The sequence below is a fragment of the Paramormyrops kingsleyae genome, unplaced genomic scaffold, assembly GCF_048594095.1.
Source record: "Paramormyrops kingsleyae isolate MSU_618 unplaced genomic scaffold, PKINGS_0.4 ups39, whole genome shotgun sequence".
NCBI classification, from domain to species: domain Eukaryota; kingdom Metazoa; phylum Chordata; class Actinopteri; order Osteoglossiformes; family Mormyridae; genus Paramormyrops; species Paramormyrops kingsleyae.
Genome location: NW_027325977.1, coordinates 68,398 through 86,954, shown reverse-complemented (window position 1 = coordinate 86,954; position 18,557 = coordinate 68,398). Strand labels below are relative to the sequence as shown.

Below are 18,557 nucleotides of genomic sequence, written 5' to 3'. Positions count from 1 at the left end.
AAATGTGAATAGTGAATCATGAGTAAGATTGTGTGATAATGATGTAAGTGTGTTATTGATTTAAGTGTCACTGCAGAACCGCATTTTATACACTGCCCGGCCAAAAAAAAAGTCACCATTTGAATTTTCATTGGACCGCCTTTAGCTTTGATTATGGTGCACATTTGTCATGGCATTGTTTCCACAAGCTTATGCCACATCTCACCCTTTATTTTCATCCAGATTTGCATTCATTTCTCACCGAGATCCTGTATTGACAAGTGAGTTGAACCACTCCGTAAAGCCTCCTTCAGCACATCCCAAAGACCATTAATGAGGTTAAGGTCACTCGGTGTTGACCAAGTCATGCGTGAAAATGATTCCTCACGCTCCCTGAACCACTCTTTGACAATTCGAACCCAATGAATCTTGGCATTCTCGTCCTGGAATATGCCCATGCCAACAGTGAAGAAAAAAATCCATTGATGATGGATGGAGGTGTAACCTGGCCATTCATAGATTCAGGTACTCAGCTGACTTCACTTTATTGCTGCATAACGTTACTGAGCTGTAATAACGATCCAGTCATTGGCTCTTAAGTATTTGCTGATATTAATTCAAATGACGACTTCTTCTTGGCCGGGCAGTGTATGTACAAGTATAACGCAAAATGTGCGTCATGACAGAATTAGGTGGCGGCGGGAGCTTGTCCCCTTTCTCTTATTGTTACTTGTTATTAAGTCGCATGGATAATATCCCCAAAAATCCTACGCCGGGCCACTGAGTCCGTGTCCATTTCTACTTAGACCGCTTCCGCGTTTGATACGCAGCATTTCCTGTTTGCAAATGAAAGTGAAAGTATTTTAATGCTGGACTCTCCAAGAAACACGGATAAGATTCTGTATTGCAAGGTAAGATTTTAGTCAATACAATGTGTGTGTGTGTGTATGTGTGTGTGTGTATAAAACACACCTATATATAGCGGCCGCACCCGTTGCATGAAGTAGCTACTAGATATCATGTATGTATGTCACTATTTACGCTTCGTGTTCATAGAGGCCCCAGCATCAGTCATCTGGTCTAGATCGGCACAAAAATGGGGGGAGCTGCTTCTGAAATGACCCCCCCTGTGGAGTGTAAAACAAAGACAACTGAGAGGTAAGACAGAACCTGTGTGTTTGTACTGCTTTACACACGGTAATAAAAAATAAACGTTCCAGCATTCTCGAAAGAGCGAGAAATCAGTCTTAACGTAATTCACTTCCTCGAGACTTAAGTAATTCAGGTCCGTGGGGTAGATGATTTATGTTTATCCTTTATTAAATTTATGAAATTTAATTTCCTTCAAGAATTTACATTTAATTGTACTCCCTGGACGCCGTCCTCTGCTGCCACCTGGCGCTGATTCTTCAATTTTTCAAATCTTTGCGGCGTGAGGTGATTTTCTGAATATGCGCTAAAATAAAGTTTATATTTTTGGTCTCCACACCCCCCCATTCAGAACATGTTATCGGTGTTCAGTCCAGTAGCCAGGCAGCAAATATTTTTATTGGTAACTTGGTGAAATTTATTGTGGGGAACCCCATTTAAAGCTACATTTATATAATATCAAGCAACAACAGGCAAGTCTAGCAAAGGAGGCTGTAACCATGATACTAAACCTTTCATACTGGGATTTTCATTTTAGGTGAGACTTTATTTCACATATAAGCTAAATGTAAACAAGCATGTTTGCATCAAGAGCTTCACAGCATATCAAAGTACATGAAGACAGAGCTGAAGGTTAAACAGCTGAAGATTTAATGTGACCCTGTCCACAGTATATGCATTATATTTATATAATGAGGATCTTTCCTCTCACTGTCCACAGTGTCCTGATGGAGAGAGCAGGCTCACCTGTACCCAGCTGTGTTTCCATGAAGAGCGACAGGTCAATGGACAAACCAATCAGCTTCAGTGAGGGACGTTTTCCTACAGATCAAAGGTAAATATACATTTAAACATTGTTTAAAACACTCAGACTCTCAGTCAAAAGACATACAAGCAAACACAAGCTGCAAGAAAAAAAAACTTCAACTTTCAAATTTTTTTAACTTTTGCAAAACCCATTGTCTTTGAAAATTTAAACAGAAGTATAAATTGAATTTGAGGTAAAAGGATGAGGATTGCTGTAAAGACTGACTTCTTGCAAACTAGAATTAGAAAGCAGATTGAAAAGTACATTTTAAATGTCAATCCTCAGCATGTAGCTGGAACAAAGCTACTGCTCTATATTGATTAAGCATGACTGGACAATAGATTGTCTTCTTCTGGGATAGATGTTTCTGCTTTGATAATAAATAGATTCTCAGGGGGTCCTCAGCTCTGTTCAGAATGAGGCTTCAGTTTGAACATGTTTAATGGAACAGTGTCTGTTACTAATTAGCTAGTTGTTATGGGATCAGGGGATGGTGTAGGCAAGGAAAGGATGACGATCCACAGTGCGGCTGCAAGATGACAGGGGTTTATTTATAACAAAAAAAGGAGCAGAAAATAAGGGAACCACGAGGGGTCAAAAGGTCATAACAACAAAACACAGGGGACACTAGTAAAGAAAAGGGAGCAGAACTAAGGAGAAAATAACTACACAGGAATCCAATACACACAGGAACAAAGCACAGGATCAACAGCATGTGATACAATGACCCACTGAGGGAACTGACCACAGGCAGGCAGTAAAATACACAGATCATGGGGACTAACAAAAGGCAGGTGTGAGTACACAGAACAATCAACCAATCAGAGCAGACACTGGAAACAGGATACAGCTGGAATTAACTAACAATTAACAAACACAGAACTAAGGAGCTATGAACCTGGGTCCAGAAGCAACATTTGTGAGAGAAAAAATTGATTGGAGGGATATTTTGCAATCAGCATTTCATATGTACTTTATACAGCCTGTAACTTATGGGTCTGGCCACCTGCAAGCAGCCCCCACTCACTGTAGCCTTTTGTGATTTTCCTGCTCTTTCTGATAAACATGCTCTAAACTTGCATTTCTGTTCTCTAGCCTGTATTTCTGCTCAGTCTAATGAGCACAAAGTTCAAGCACATATTGCTACACTAAGGTTAACTCAACTCTCTTAAGCTGACATTCTTGGCTGTCAGCTGCCTAACACTCAGGTACTTTTGCATTAGTTGCACAAAGATACAATTTCAAAGCTGATTACAAAATATGGACAAAATCCTACAGAGCTGCCAGAGGTCACACCAGAGCCTGGGCCTGCTGGGTACCTGAGGTGCAGCCCAGCAAGAGACAGGAAGCCCCTGAGTATTACAGGCAGTCTAGTGTTAACCCTGGAAACAAGGGACAGAACAAATCCCTTTGGGGTTAAGCCAGCTGCTTTTGGAGCCAAAAGAGAAACAGGAGTGCTGTTGGGGGGGTATCCCGCCGGTGGATTGGTCAGACAAATTTGTATATTTGTATATTGTTATACGTTTCATTTTAACCAATATTGTTATACAGTGGTACCTCGGTTGTCTAACTCACTAGAACTAGAATTTCTTGAAAGTCGAACAAACCAGTTTGACCTACAACTTGATCTGATCTTGAATGCCGACTTCACAGACTGGACGATTAACCAAATAAAGCAGCGCAACATTACAGTAACTAACAATAAACCACTAACTTACGTGTACTATTAGAACATTTATGTCATTTATTTAAACTTTATTTTAACAGGTAAATTAACTGAAAACCAGTTCTCACTGCTTTACGTGATATTCCTGAAAAATAGCAGACTACGCATCGGAACTGCCTGGGATACAAACGTCATGCGTGTAACTAAGCTCTTCAGCCAATAAGGGCAAAGGTGTGTCGTCACGGAGGCGGTTCCAGTTTGTGCAGCTGGGTGAGAGGTCGCAATGCATCTAACCGTAATGCATTGCGTCAGGATCAGAATGCGTTGCTTTAAGCCAGCGCTGTAAGCAAGTCGAACGCACCCTATGACCGGACTGGGGAAACAAACTGAAACGCGGACTAATGACAACAACCAGAAACAGTTGATCACATGGACATCTGTCACTACCGAAAATGTTACACCTACCGAAAATGTAACTTCCGCTACTACGCATGCGCACATTCATCACGCATGCGTCCACGAAACCACATTTTCTGGCACTTCTTTATTACGCATGCGTAATGTACACTTCCACAGGCCCGATACTGCGCATGTATTCACATTTTGCGGCAGACCGTGATTGCGTGATTCAGGGTGTGGACATCGTGTATCATCATTCATTGGTCACGTATTGTGAGATGGGTCATTGATGTTTATATTTGTAGTTCAGCCGTCACTTTAGTGTGGTATTTAAACCATATTGCTTTGCCGATTGTAATATTTGCATCTGTGTGCGCGTTATTTGTAGTGCCTGACAGTAATCTTACATAAGTGTATATCAATCTTGTGTACCCATATTGCTTATCAAGGGGCTGTGATATATTCTAAAAAAAAAAAAATCACACCAAAATAATAGTTAAGAAACAATGTTTATGTTGTGCGGTTTGGCCCAAGAAAAAACAATCGGTTGTCTGTCAGAAACAAATATAATTTGCTTTATTTGGCACCACAAGACACCGCTGCCATAACTGACACGAGTGTGTGGTAATTACACTGATACAATTAAGAAATGAAATGACTAAGGAGAAAAAAAGCAGGCTTAGTTTAAGTAACTTCACAGCACATCGAACTGGGAGTAGTACATAATGGTAACATTAAAGTAATGTCACCTTTGACTGTAAAATTCATGGCCATACCCTGTATTTTACGTTGCTCCTTCTGAAGCACATTGGGCATTAAAGGCCTATGCGGAATAAAATCTTTTAAAGTCGAAGGACTCCATCATTATCCGGTTAAATCTTCTCTTTCTTCTCGCTGTCGACATTCTTATCAAAAATCAACAGCCGATGAAATGAGACAAAGTCGCAAGCGTGCGCATGCGTAGTAGCGGAAGTTACATTTTCGGTAGGTGTAACATTTTCGGTAGTGACAGGGATCCCACACGAGGTTAACGAGAATCGGGGAAGGACAGGGGTAATGTTGGAATAAGATCGTTATCGTTTTGGAAGCCATTAAGAAAAAAATGCTCTTCTTGTTTCATCCTGTTCATTTTGTGTTTAAATGCTAAAACAAAAGAAACACATATTATTTAGTTGTAATTTTGGGGGGGGGCGGGAACCAATTTTTTTCCCCCCACTATTTCTTATGGGAAAAATTCGATCAGAACTTGAACTTTTTAGGATTCGATCCGGGGTCCGGAACGGATTAAGTTCGAGAACCGAGGTACCACTGTATACTGTTTTTAGCTAAAAGATCAGCTGGGGGCAGGGATGGAAAATTATGTCCCTGGAAAGTTATGGTAATTAAGTTGAAATCATGTTAAACAGTTTACAAAAAGTAACCAGCGAATGTCATTGAGTAACTGGGAGCCACATGTCAAACCGTCTTTCCTGCCTGCTACCTGCTGTCACTCGGTGTTGCCACTAGATGTCACTGCTTCTCTTATACTGTGATAATCAAGCTGATGTCAGGAAGCCACCCTAATGAAATAAGCTCAGAATGTGGATGGCATTTACATCTATTTAAATAAAAATATAATGGTTGGATATTTGTGTTTTATTCACAGGGACCGAGTGAATAGATGTAATTCACAGCCACATAAAGGAGACTTATCATCCATCTTCAAGGTTCGCATTTATTACTGAAGTATATTTTCTTAAAATGTATCTAAATTGACATATATCTTCTACAGACGTACAATAAGTAGATCATCGTATCAAAGAGATGATATTTACATCTAATGCTGTGTTCCATTTACCTCGGAAATCGGAGCTGGGAATGATGTCACACCCAAGTTAACCTCGTTCCAGTACAGCAAGTCGGAAAGCCATTTTGCAAAACCAGGGACCTGTTTCAAAAAGCAGGATTTCTGGCTTAGCCAGATAACTTCTTGTATTTAATGTGCCCCGGTTTAAATGACCTTCATCTTCATTCACTTACCAATAATTAAACTGTAACTGTTCATTTCAGTTACTGGAGAAAAAAACTCAAATGTTTCTGAAGGATGAGCTGATGAAATTCAAAAGGTACCTGGATCAGAATGACCCAGAATGCTCTGAGCCTCAGCTGGAGGAGGACAATGACCTGGACAGTGATGGTCAGATGCAGAAGACCTGTGGTAGAGAGGGAGCTCTGAAGATCACACTGTACATCCTGAGGACCATGGAGCAAAATGATCTCGCTGACATGCTGGAGAAGAGTAAGAGCTGTACCTCATTCAGTGTGTTTGACTTGCCGCAGAAAAAGAGTTTATGAAAAAATGTGTATTACATTTCAGTTTATCATTTATTTAATTCGATTTAATTTGGCTTAAATGAGTAAAGAATGTTTTTTGAAAAGCTTGCATATTTTTCTCTCTTTTTATTCCAGGGCATCTTCTGTCGCAGTGTCAGTGCAGAATCAAATGTAAGTTGAAGAAGAAATTTGAGTGTGTATTTGAAGGGAAAGCTAAGGAAGGACAGCCAACACTTCTCAGTGAGATTTACACAGAACTCTACATAACTGAAGGGGGAACTGGAGGAGTCAATGATGAACATGAAGTGAGACAGATTGAAACAGCTTCCAAGAAAAGGGTAAAAGAAGATACTACAGTCAAGTTCAATGATATATTTAAACCCTTATATGGGCGTGTGACACCTATCAGAACTGTACTCACAAAAGGGGGTCGCAGGTATTGGGAAAACAGTCTCTGTACAGAAAGTTATTCTTGACTGGGCAGAAGGAAAAGCAAACCAGGACATTCACTTCATATTTGCTCTTCCTTTCCGGGACCTGAATTTGATCAAGGATGAATACAGTCTGATTGATCTGCTTCACCACTTTGTCCCTGAACTGAAATCGCTTGAATCCACTGAGCTGTGTAGATACAAAGTTTTGTTGATCTTTGATGGTCTAGATGAATGTCGCCTTCCTCTAGATTTTCTGAACAATGAGAGCTGGTTTGATGTAACAAAGAAAACATCACTGGATGTGCTGTTGACTAACCTCATTAATGGGAATCTGCTTCCATCCGCTCTCCTCTGGATAACCTCCCGGCCAGCAGCAACCAATCAGATACCTCCTGAGTGTGTCCACCAGGTGACAGAGATACGAGGGTTCAGTGATGCCCAGAAGGAGGAGTATTTCAGGAAGAGATTTAGTGATCAGGGTCTGGCCAGCAGGATTATCACACATGTGAAATCATCAAGGAGTCTCTTCATCATGTGCCACATACCTGTGTTCTGCTGGATTTCAGCCACTGTCCTTGAAAGGCTTTTTAGTGAGACTGACAAGGGAGAATTTCCAAGGACTCTGACTGAAATGTACACACACTTCCTGATCTTTCAGGTGAGTTTAAAAAATGACAAGTATATAAAAAACTATGAAACCAAGCTTAAGGAATACAGCAAGGAATTCCTTTTGAAACTTGGTAAACTGGCTTTTGACAACCTTGAGAAAGGCAATCTCATATTTTATGAGCAAGATCTGATAGAGAATAACATTGATGTCACTGAAGCTTCAGTTTACTCTGGAGTGTGCACAGAAGTCTTTAAGGAGGAATATGGATTGTATCAGGAGAAGGTGTACTGCTTTGTGCATCTTAGCATCCAGGAGTATCTCGCTGCTTTATATGTGTTTCTGTCAAACTCATCAGCTGATCTGCTGAAGACTGCAGTGGATCAGGCATTAAAGAGCAAGAATGGACACTTGGACCTCTACCTCCGCTTCCTCCTTGGCATCTCCACAGACTCCAATAAAAGTCTGTTACAAAAACTACTGAGAGAGACAAGAACCAGCTCACATAACATTAAGGTAACAGCCCAGTACATCAAGGAGAAAATACAGGAGAATTTATCTGCAGAAAGGACAATCAACCTGTTCCACTGTCTGAATGAACTGGGTGACAATTCTCTAATAGAGGAAGTACAAAGATACCTGAGTTCAGGACGCCTTTCAGCAGCAGACCTCTCACCTGCACAGTGGTCAGCTCTGGCCTTTGTGTTACTGATGTCAGATAAGGAGCTGGATGTGTTTGATCTGAAGAAATACATCAGATCAGATGAAGGTCTTCAGAGGCTGCTGCCTGTGATCAAGAAATCTAGGACAGCTCTGTAAGTGATCTTACATACGTCTGTTGCTAAAGAAGTACAGATGTTATCATACTGCTTTTATATCTTAGAACAATTAGGGTGTATTTATACAGACCACCCAGTAATTATTTTTCATTAAGGTTAAGGTTATTTTATTGTCATCAATGGCTTTATACATGTACAAAGTGTGATGAGACAACGTTTCCCCATGATTCTGGTGCAACATCTATTTAGAGGTCAACCGATATGGGTTTTTCAATAGCCGATGCCGATATTTAGGAGTCAGGGTCAGCCGATGGCCAATATATGCTGCCGATATTTTTTGGCCGAAAATTGGATGCTTTCCCCTCTATTTGCATGACAAAATATCACACTAATAATAACAAAAGATACACAAAATTTCTCAACTTAGCATTGAATACTGACTTGTGTAAATTTAAATATAAATGTAAATTTAAATATAAACTATAACAAAAACACAATACAAATTGTAAACAACTTAAACTTATAAACAATAAAAAATAACAGCATCAGAATAATGTCTTTAGCAGCAAACTCCTTCTTCAGCTCACAAGCTCACCAGCCTGCACCAGATATTGCACCTGGCTTTTCGTGGTGTTGGATTGGTGAAATGCTGCCATACAGGATTAGATTTTTGTTCAGCCCTCAGACAGCAATTACTAAAACAGAAGAAAAAATGCAAGGTTAGCATTTTTATTATAGTGCCTTCATCTTCAATTCATTGTATAATTCCAGTATTCCATGTACATTAAAACAATTACACTGTAATACATTTTGACAGGAAAAAAACACTATTAACTAAGTGCATCACGGTATGAGTAGTGTACAAGACAAAACCTTTCACTAACATGTTGTTTATGTTGTTAGCAGACAGATAGCTTGCAAGCCAAATTCACAATCAGAATCTAGCGATCGCGGAAGCTAAAATAACTGTCGTATTACATAGCCTTGTATGCAAGGACAACATAAGCCCCTAGTGATTGTGACGTTGTCGACGTATATAAGCCCGTATAAAGGATAGACATGTTTAATGAGGAAACTAACTGCGCAAAGTCATGCACTTTTTATCTAGACGTCTGACAAATTGTTCGAATCTCCGCTCTCAAATGCAAAAAATTGGCACAGAAGGACCACTGTCAGCATCAGCTCAAGTCAATGGTAACCACGCTTTCGAACAAACAGTTTTCTCCGCAATGCATCGGTTATTTAAAGCAGCTCTGTGTCTCCGAGGACGGCGCTGTCTGTGATCGGTGCAGAGTAACGCAACTCTCACACACGCTGCAGTGTTTGAGAGCTGCCTGCTCCGCCCCACGCACACACAGAGTGAAACTCACCGACACAAGAAAAAAAAAACAGAACTGATAACTTCGGGCTGGTATGGTAATACTTAAAATGTTAACAAATTTATTTTTAACGATTAATAAAATGTCTGTGAGCCCAACAAGCGCACAAAGCTAACTCTGTCAGAATCAATGATCCTTAATGTTACCTGTAAGCTACAGTTGGTTGAAGGCTCATTATCATTACCCCAGTTCCCGACAGCGTAATTCGCGTTCTCTTTCAAACGCGCTCGCGTTTTCTTTTAAAGCAACATTTCATAGCAAGCCAGTTAAATAAATAGGTAATTGAAAGATCAGAATTTAAGTCTTACCGTTTTCTCCCAGGAGTCTTCCAAAACTTCTAGCTGGGGTCCTGCACAAGGCAGCATGGGTTACGTGTTCCACAGCAACAATAACACGTAAATCGGCGTAGTGCACTCGGATATCGGCCGATGCCGATGCATGAAAAAATGCTAAATATCGCCCGCCGATATATCGGTCGACCTCTACATCTAGTAACATTGAACATCACATACAACAGGGCAAAAAGGTGCAAACAGGCAACACAATAAAGTGCAAAGGGTACGATCACGTTACAGTACACAACAATTTACAATGAATATATGGAACAATAAAAGGACAGAACAGTACACAAACACAACACTCCAGTATTTTTGAGTGAGGAGCCTTAATGACTGAAATTGCACATGGTAATTATATTATATTACACGGTACTATTGCACTGGTTACTATATTGTACAGAGTAACTATGAAGTGCAGGTATGAGGTATTTCAGAAGAGCTATGATCTAAATTTAAAGTGCATTCAGTGCCCTGATGGCTTGTGGAACAAAGCTGTTACACAGTCTCGTGGAGGCAGAACGGAAGCTACGATACCGTTTGGCAGATGGTAAGAGTGAAAAAAGTCCATGTAATGGATGGTAGTGATCCTTCACTATGTTTCTGGCTCTGTTGTAGCAGTGAGTCTTGAAAATGTATATCAAGTGAGGTAGGAGCACACCGATAACCTTTTCAGCTGCCTTCACTATCCGCTGCAGATAGTTCCGGTCTGAAGCCTTGCAGTTCCCATACCAGACCGTGATGCAGCTGGAGAGAAGGCTTTCGATGGTGCTGGTGTAGAATGTCTTGAGGATCTGTGGTGGGAGGCGCTCTTTTTAGTCTTCGCAGAATGTGCAGCCGCTGACGAGCCTTCTTGGCTTTAGAGGAGGAGTTGAGGGACCAAGAGAGGTCCTTCATGATATGGACACCCAGGAACTTGGTGTTTTGCACCCTCTCGACAACAGCGCCGTCGATGGTTAGAGGTGTATGCACAGTGCTGGATCTCCTGAAGTCGATGATTATTTCTTTTGTTTTGTCCACATTTAATGAGAGGTTGTTGTTCTTGCACTAGTCTGCCACTCTTCCCACCTCCTCTGTGTATGCTGAGATGTTATTGTTTTTGATGAGGCCCACCACAGTCATGTCATCTGCAAATCTAATGATGTGGTTTGAACTGAGCTCTGCTGTGCAGTTGTGAGTGAGTAGCGTGAAGAGCAATGGGCTGAGCACACAGCCCTGCGGTGCGCCTGTGCTCAGTGTAATGGTGTTGGAGGTGTTGGAGCCGATCCGGACAGACTGTGGCCTGTCAGTCAGGAAGTCAAGGATCCAGTTCACTAAGGGGGTGTTTAAGCCCAACCCACTCAGTTTAGGTGACAGTTTCTGAGGGATGATGGTATTGAATGCTGAGCTAAAGTCAATGAACAGCATCCTCACGTGAGAGTCTTTCTTTTCCAAGTGGGTCAGTGACAGGTGAAGTGCGGTGGATATGGCATCGTCAGTCGACCGGTTCTGACGGTAGGCAAACTGGAGGGGGTCTAGAGAGCTGGGAAGATTGGCTTTGATGTGGCCCATGACTAGTCTCTCGAAGCACTTCATGATAATCGGTGTTAAGGCCACGGGACGGTAGTCATTCAGGCAGGACATTGCTGATTTCTTCCGAACTGGAACGATTGTGCTGGTCTTGAAACATACTGGAACAACAGCCTGTTTCAGGGAAGTGTTAAAAATGTCCGTAAGAGTGTCTGCCAGCTGGTCTGCGCACTCTCTCAGCACTCGAACCCGGGATGTTGTCGGGGCCAGCAGCTTTGCGCGGGTTAACTCTGGATAGCGTCTGTTTCACTGCATCTGTGGTCAGGCAGATTACCTCCTCTTCCGGGAGCGGAGCAGATTTCCTGGTAGGCTCAGTGTTGAGTGCATCGAACCGCGCGTAGAAGGTGTTCAATGCGTCAGGGAGAGAAGCATCGTTGTCGCATAGGGAGGTCGGTGGTTTGTAGTCTGTGATAGCCTGGATGCCTTTCCACATGCTTCGAGTGTCTCTCGTGTTATGGAAGTGGCTTTGTATTTTTCGAGCATATGCGAACTTGGCCTTTTTGATTGTTTTTGTGAGGTTGGCTCGTGCAGTTTTGAGGGCATCCCTGTCTCCCGATCTAAAGGCAGCATCCCGTGCTTTCAGCATCCTCTGGACCTCCGCTGTCATCCAGGGTTTTCGGTTAGCCCTTGTGATGACCTTCTTGGAGACAGTGACATCCTCAGTACATTTCCAGATGTAGCCAGTAACAGCTGAGGTGTACTCCTCCACATCAACACGGTCCCCATAGGTGGCAGCCTCTCTGAACACTGACCAGGCTGTGCTCTCAAAGCAGTCTTGAAGTGCAGAGATAGCTCCTTCAGGCCACACTCTGATCTCTCTCTGGACCGGTGAAGTTCGTTTCAGCAGCGAGCTGTAGGCTGGGATCATCTTCACTGAAATGTGGTTGGAGTTGCCGAATTGTGGGCGGGGTTCGGCCCGGTAAGTGTCCTTCATGGTGGTGTACACGTGGTCCAAGCAGTTTTTTTTCCCTGGTTGCAAACTTTACATGCTGGTGAAATCTAGGCAGCACTGTTTTTAAATTGGCCTGGTTGAAGTCGCCTGCGATTATGAAAAACCCTTCTGGGTGGGCAGTTTGCAGGTTGTTCACGGAGTCGTACAGTTCCGCTAGCGCCTGGTTAGCATTAGCGCTAGGTGGTAGATACACAGCCAGCAAAACAACGGAATTGAACTCCCGCGGCAGATAAAAAGGCCGACATTTCACTGCTGTAAGCTCCACTGAAGCAGAGCAGTGTCCATGCACAACCGCAGCATTTGTACACCAGTCGTTGTTGATGTAAATGCCTACTGCACCACCTCATTTCTTACCGCACTTCTCGCTGACTCTGTCCATATGGAACAATGAGCGCGGCCGGCTAGCTGTACTGCCGAGTTCATTCTGGATACTGCAGGATTTGTATATTTTTGAACATTCTTAGTGTGGCGTGTGGTTCAGTGGGTTTGGACTCTGTGCCTGTGGTCAGAAGGTCACCGGTTTAAATACCTGGCAGGCAGAGTGATGCTGGTTTTGGGCCCTTGAGCAAGGCCCTTACCCCCCAGCTTCAGGGGGGCTGGATGCTGGCCAACCCTGAGCTCTGACCTGTATGTGTGTGTCAGAGAGAGCAAGATCAGAGAGGCGACAGCACTATTTTACCAGGGGGATGAATAAAGCATCACTATTTCATCCCTATCTGACAGGATTGATAATTGTGTGATTAGTGTTTTGGAAATTTAACAGGTTCTCAGATACAGCAAACAGAAAATAAGTATTTCAGTCATGATCTCAGCAATTCAAAAGTCATATAAAAATATAATTAAAATAACTTAAGCTCTTCTTGACATTCAAACCCCCATAAACATGTACACTTACACACATCCGAGGCAGGAACTGAACCCAAAACCCTAGAACCTCTGGGTCGGCTGTAGTGCTGATCACTGAGCCTCAGCGCTGCTCAGAGCTTTATAAAAATACTTATGCAGATATTACAGAGTCTCAGGGTAACTCACCCTGTAAGGTCATTAAACAGCAGGTTTGTCTCGGCTGGGGAGTGTCAAGTAAAAACTATTTGTGTTTCTGACTAGGACAAGGAAACAACAAAATAACTGATATTTCAGCTATATGCTGCATGTCTTATTGTACTAAAAATGTTTATTTTGATTTTTTATTTGATATACCTGTGTGTGTCATGTATGCATTTATATCTTAACACGTTTCCTTTTCCAGGCTGGACAGCTGTAGACTCACAGAGACATGCTGTGAAGTGTTGCCTTCAGCTCTCAGATCAAACTCCTCTCAGCTGAAAGAGCTGGACCTGAGTGACAATGACCTGCAGGATTCAGGGGTGAAGCTTCTCTCTGCTGGACTGGGGAATTCACACTGTAAACTGGAGATACTGAGGTCAGTATTACTGGGTATTCCACACTGTAATCTGTAATTACTGAAATCTATTTTGAAGTCGTCACATTTACTTAAATGTAATACTCATAGTGGTGAGGTGTTTTTATTTATTGGAGAGATATTGTATGTCTCTCTGCAGGCTGCCATTTTGTAGAGTCACAGAAGAAGGCTGTTCTTACCTGGCTTCAGCTCTGAGGTCAAACCCCTCACACCTGAGAGAGCTGGACCTGAGCTACAATCACCCAGGAGATTCAGGAGTGAAGCTGCTCTCTGCTCTACTGGAGGATCCCAGCTGTAAACTGGAGAAACTGAAGTGAGTACAGAATGTGTGTCTGTCCCTGCTATAGACTCATGTATGTGGAGAAAATACAACAATTAAATAAATGGATACAGCAGTACTATGTCATTCTGCTTCTGCTATAGTGTGGACCACAGTGGAGAGTGCAGGACCAGACCAGGGATCCAGAAATGTAAGTTTGTTTGCATGTTTTTATTCTTAATACCATTAATTCTACTTTATGAAAGCATTCACACAATTATTGTGATGTGTGTCTGCTTTTTTTCTTTTCTTTTTTTTGGGTTTAAAAATGACTTTTCTTAAATAACAAAGAGAGTCTGGGAACTTCTGTAGAAATACATTAAATATTCTTTGTGTTTGTGTGAGAGTGTAACAGGGTATAATAAATTCTGGTACAGTTGTACATATTTAAAACAAAATCCTTAACATTTGCCCTTTTTGCCCATGTGATGACTGTCCTAAGACAGCACCCGTAATCTCCCCAAACTGGCTGTGACACTGAATGTCTCCTTAGTCTGCGCTAGTGATGGGAGTTTCGGCTCTTTTTAGTGAGTCGGATCATTTGGCTCAGCTCACCAAGAAGAGCCGGCACTTCCGGCTCCCAAACGGCCCTTCAATTTATTACTTCTGCCTCAGCCAGATTCAGCGCTGTTATGACGCATGATTGATATGTGTACTAAACCTTATAATCTCCTCAATAGCATAATTTTACATTATGTTTGGTATAAAAAAATTAAATGTAAAAACCTCACTACAAGTGTATTGAACATCATAGAAGTGGAAAATCTTTTTGTCTTTGATCTACCATCCATCCATCCATCCATTGTCCAACCCACTTATCCTACTGGGTCGCGGGCGGTCCGGAGCCTATCCCGGAAGCAATAGGCACGAGGCAGGGAACAACCCTGGACGGGGGGCCAGCCCATCGCAGGGCATTGATCTACCAATAACAGTCAAATAACATAAATAACAATAAAGAAATATTAAATAAATAACGTGCAAAACACCAGCATCCACCAGTTTTAGGTTCTATCTACTATAACAACTATCTATCACCTTTCTAACAGTGTAACATTTTAGCATTTCCTTTGGGGCAGAAAGGCTAAGTGCCTCAGCTTAGACGGGCTGATCCGGCTTGTGGCAGTAGCAGGCACGCTAGCCTGTCTTTTTCCTTCCATCTGAACTGTTGGATGCGCAGTTCCTAAGTGTCTGTGAAGGTTGTTTGTGGATCCTGATCGAAATGACAGCTTCATTTTGCAAACTGTGCATTCTGCCTTTGAGTTATCATAGCTATTAAAATGCATCCAAATGCCGCTTCGATTCCAACTATCACTCATCTTGCCTATTATCACGTGATTGGTCGCGCGGCTCACACGCCATTAACACAAACTTCAGGCACAGTCAGAGCGGCATGGAGCGCTGAGCCGCGCAGACGTTTTGCTTTATAAAAATGTCTCTCGGTCAGGATCCGGATCTTTTGAACTATGACGTTATCGCGTGTGCGCTCGCGAGCTGAAAGCCCATCCTCTCTATGCACTCGCGTTCGCTGGACCCTATCTATGCGCTCGCGTCTGCACAGCACTTGCTCACTTGACAGGATGGAATTTTGACACTTTGGAGGCGGGAACAGTGGCTAATATCTCCGCTCCTTTGATTGGTTTTTAAAAATATTGACTACGATTGGCTATTTGCTTTGACGGAGATGCTGAGCTTCGTGATGGGATTAATCGCTCTTCCTCTTGCCTACAGACTTCTGCCAGCTGACGCTGGACCCCAACACAGCAAACAGACGCCTGTATCTCTTAGAGGGGAACAGGAAGGTGACGTGGGGGGCAGAACAGCCATATCCTGATCATCCAGAAAGATTTGACAGCTGGTACCAAATTCTGTGCAGAGAGAGTCTGACTGGTCGCTGTTACTGGGAGGCTAAGTGGAGTGGAGATGGAGCCTGGATAGGAGTGACTTATAAAGGAATCGGGAGGAAAGGAGGGAGTACTGACTGTGTGCTCGGATGCAATGACAAGTCATGGAGTCTGAGCTGCTCTCCTGACAGTTACTCTGTCTGGCACAATAATAAACCAACTGTCATACCCATAAAGCCCTCAGGCTCCCACAGAGTAGGAGTGTATCTGGACTGGGCGGCTGGTACTCTGTCCTTCTACAGAGTCTCCTCTGATGGACTGACCCTCCTGTACAGCTTCACCTCCTCATTCACTGAACCCCTCTATCCAGGGCTTTGTGTTTATATAAACTCCTCCGTGTCCCTGTGCATGCTGAGATAGCTCACTGTGTGCTGGAGGAATCATTTTTACCTTATTAGAGTGTCACATTTCACTGCTTCTCCATGGCAAAAAGGTAAAATCTCTGCTTTTTAACCAGTATAACCCTTTTTACTCTGAAATGTGACGTATGTTAGACAAAATGTGACTGGGTTCAGCAAACTGAACAAACAGGCAAACAGTTTTTCTGTCTGATTAAAATATAATGAAATGTAATCCTGATGAGTGGGGGGGTGCTTTTCCACTCCCCTCTATATGTACATTTTATATATTTCTGTCTGTATATTGTATTTGCTACCTGTACACTGACAATAAAGGCTTCATATTGTATCCAGGGGCGCCGTAAGGGGGAGGAAAGCTAGGACGATTCCAAGGGCCCCTGAGTGAGAGGGGCCCTAAAAAATTAGGAAAATAACTGGATTGGTTTGGACTGGGGGGCCTAATATGATATGCTTTCATGGGGCCCAAAATCTCTAGCAACGCCCCTGATTGTATCATATTAATGTCCTGGTTCCTCTCTGTTCAAAGCGTGTGGAAACTGGGTAACATAAATCATATAATACAATTAAATTCACTTTACTGTAATTGAACATAACTAACACGATTAGATTAAATCAGCATATATAATAACCATGTAAAAGGAGACGGGAGACATAACAGCGAAAGCAAAAAAAATATCCGTAGAGTTAAATGCAAAAGTCATGAATCACATTACCAACACACGTTAGATTAAATGATCAAAATACAACAAGCAAGAATAAAAATTTCCTAAGTAAAACGAACTGCTATACCTGACAATCAAAAAGCTAATTAGCAAACGCCATCTGTCTGACCTCCATTAAAACACAGGGAAATAATCATTAAAAGTCGAACTAAGTCCTTACTACCTCAGTAAATAATTACACAAGTAATTAAAAATACTTCTAAAAAAAAATATATGGTTTAACTTCAGACGGCTGAACCTCACGTCCGTCCCCTACTGCCGCCCTGAGGTAACTGCGGGTTTCCCGTCGGTCGCAGCACGCGAGACGCTGCGGTCCCTCAGTTAACGTCTCCATCGCAACACGTCAGTTATGCAGCCAAAATGGGAATCAGATCTATCAGTCAGCTGGGACCACAATTTCTGGTCTCAGATATGTTTAAAAACCTTGTAACTGATTTGAAATCACAGTTTACAATTAATACAATACAAAGTCCTGCATAGAGTGCACTATACAGGGCATCGGATGTTCAGGATGGGTTTACGTCTTCTAACAACTGCTCACACTGTCAAGGTGATACACCTGACAATTACATCCATGCTCTTTGGTTCTGTCCACCTGCTCAGATGTTCTGGCATAGGATTTGTGAGGGCTTATCAAAGTGTCTGAAATGTACCATTCCAGCCTCTCCTTCAGTCAGCGGACATAGGTTCCCGGCCTGGCGGCCGCACCGCTCCTGGATAGGTCCAGGGCGGGCTTGAGGTTCTGGGGGCGCTCTGCCTCCAGGCTGGGGTTCCGGCTGGACTTGGGTCCTGGGGGGTGTGTCGCCGGGGTGTGGGTTGGTGCGTGCACTGGGGCCCAGCCCCGGCATGGGGGCCTTCGGCGCGTCAGTGGAACTGGGGGCCTCTTTAGCTGGCGGGGGGGTTGTTACCATCTGTTTGCAGGTGGTCCCTGCCTTAGGGGTATCCACTCTGCGAAGGGGGGGGGGGTGGGGGATCCAATAGAGGGGGAGGATGGACTCAACCTGGGTGTCTATTGTCTTATGTAGTTTGGGAGTTGACTGAATGGTGGGGTGGGTGTAGTTTTTCCTCTGTGGTGGGGTCCGGTGGGCCGCCCTGGGCTCTGTGGGGCCTGGTGGTACCGCTGCTCTGGGCCCCGGTCTGGATGGGCCTGGGCCCCCCGCCCTGGGTGGATTTCGGGAGAACGGGGGTGCCTATGGGAGTCAGCAGGGGAGCTGGCTCCAGAGGGGGGGGGGTACTTTGCCCCCCCCCCCCCCAATCCTTTCCTCCCCATCCCTAAATGCTTCCCTCCTCCCGCTCCGTCACCCCAACACACATGTACTGTAGGGCTTTGAGGTGCAGGTGCGTCGCTGGGATGCAGGGGAGGTATTCCTCCTCTGTCCCCCCGTGACCACCTGTGTCTCAATCATACATCACAGCTTAGATACTGTCATTACTTACTCTATCATGCAGAGGTGGGTAGAGTAC

The 18,557-nt window shown here is 43.3% G+C and overlaps 1 protein-coding gene and 1 pseudogene across 1 annotated transcript in view; both read left to right on the top strand.

Annotated features, from left to right (window-relative positions):
• LOC140586327 (NLR family CARD domain-containing protein 3-like) overlaps window positions 1–18,557 on the top strand; it is a 93,615-nt gene that overhangs the window by 46,063 nt on the left and 28,995 nt on the right. The window lies entirely within an intron of this gene.
• On the top strand, window positions 837–16,680 carry LOC140586328 (NLR family CARD domain-containing protein 3-like; annotated as a pseudogene).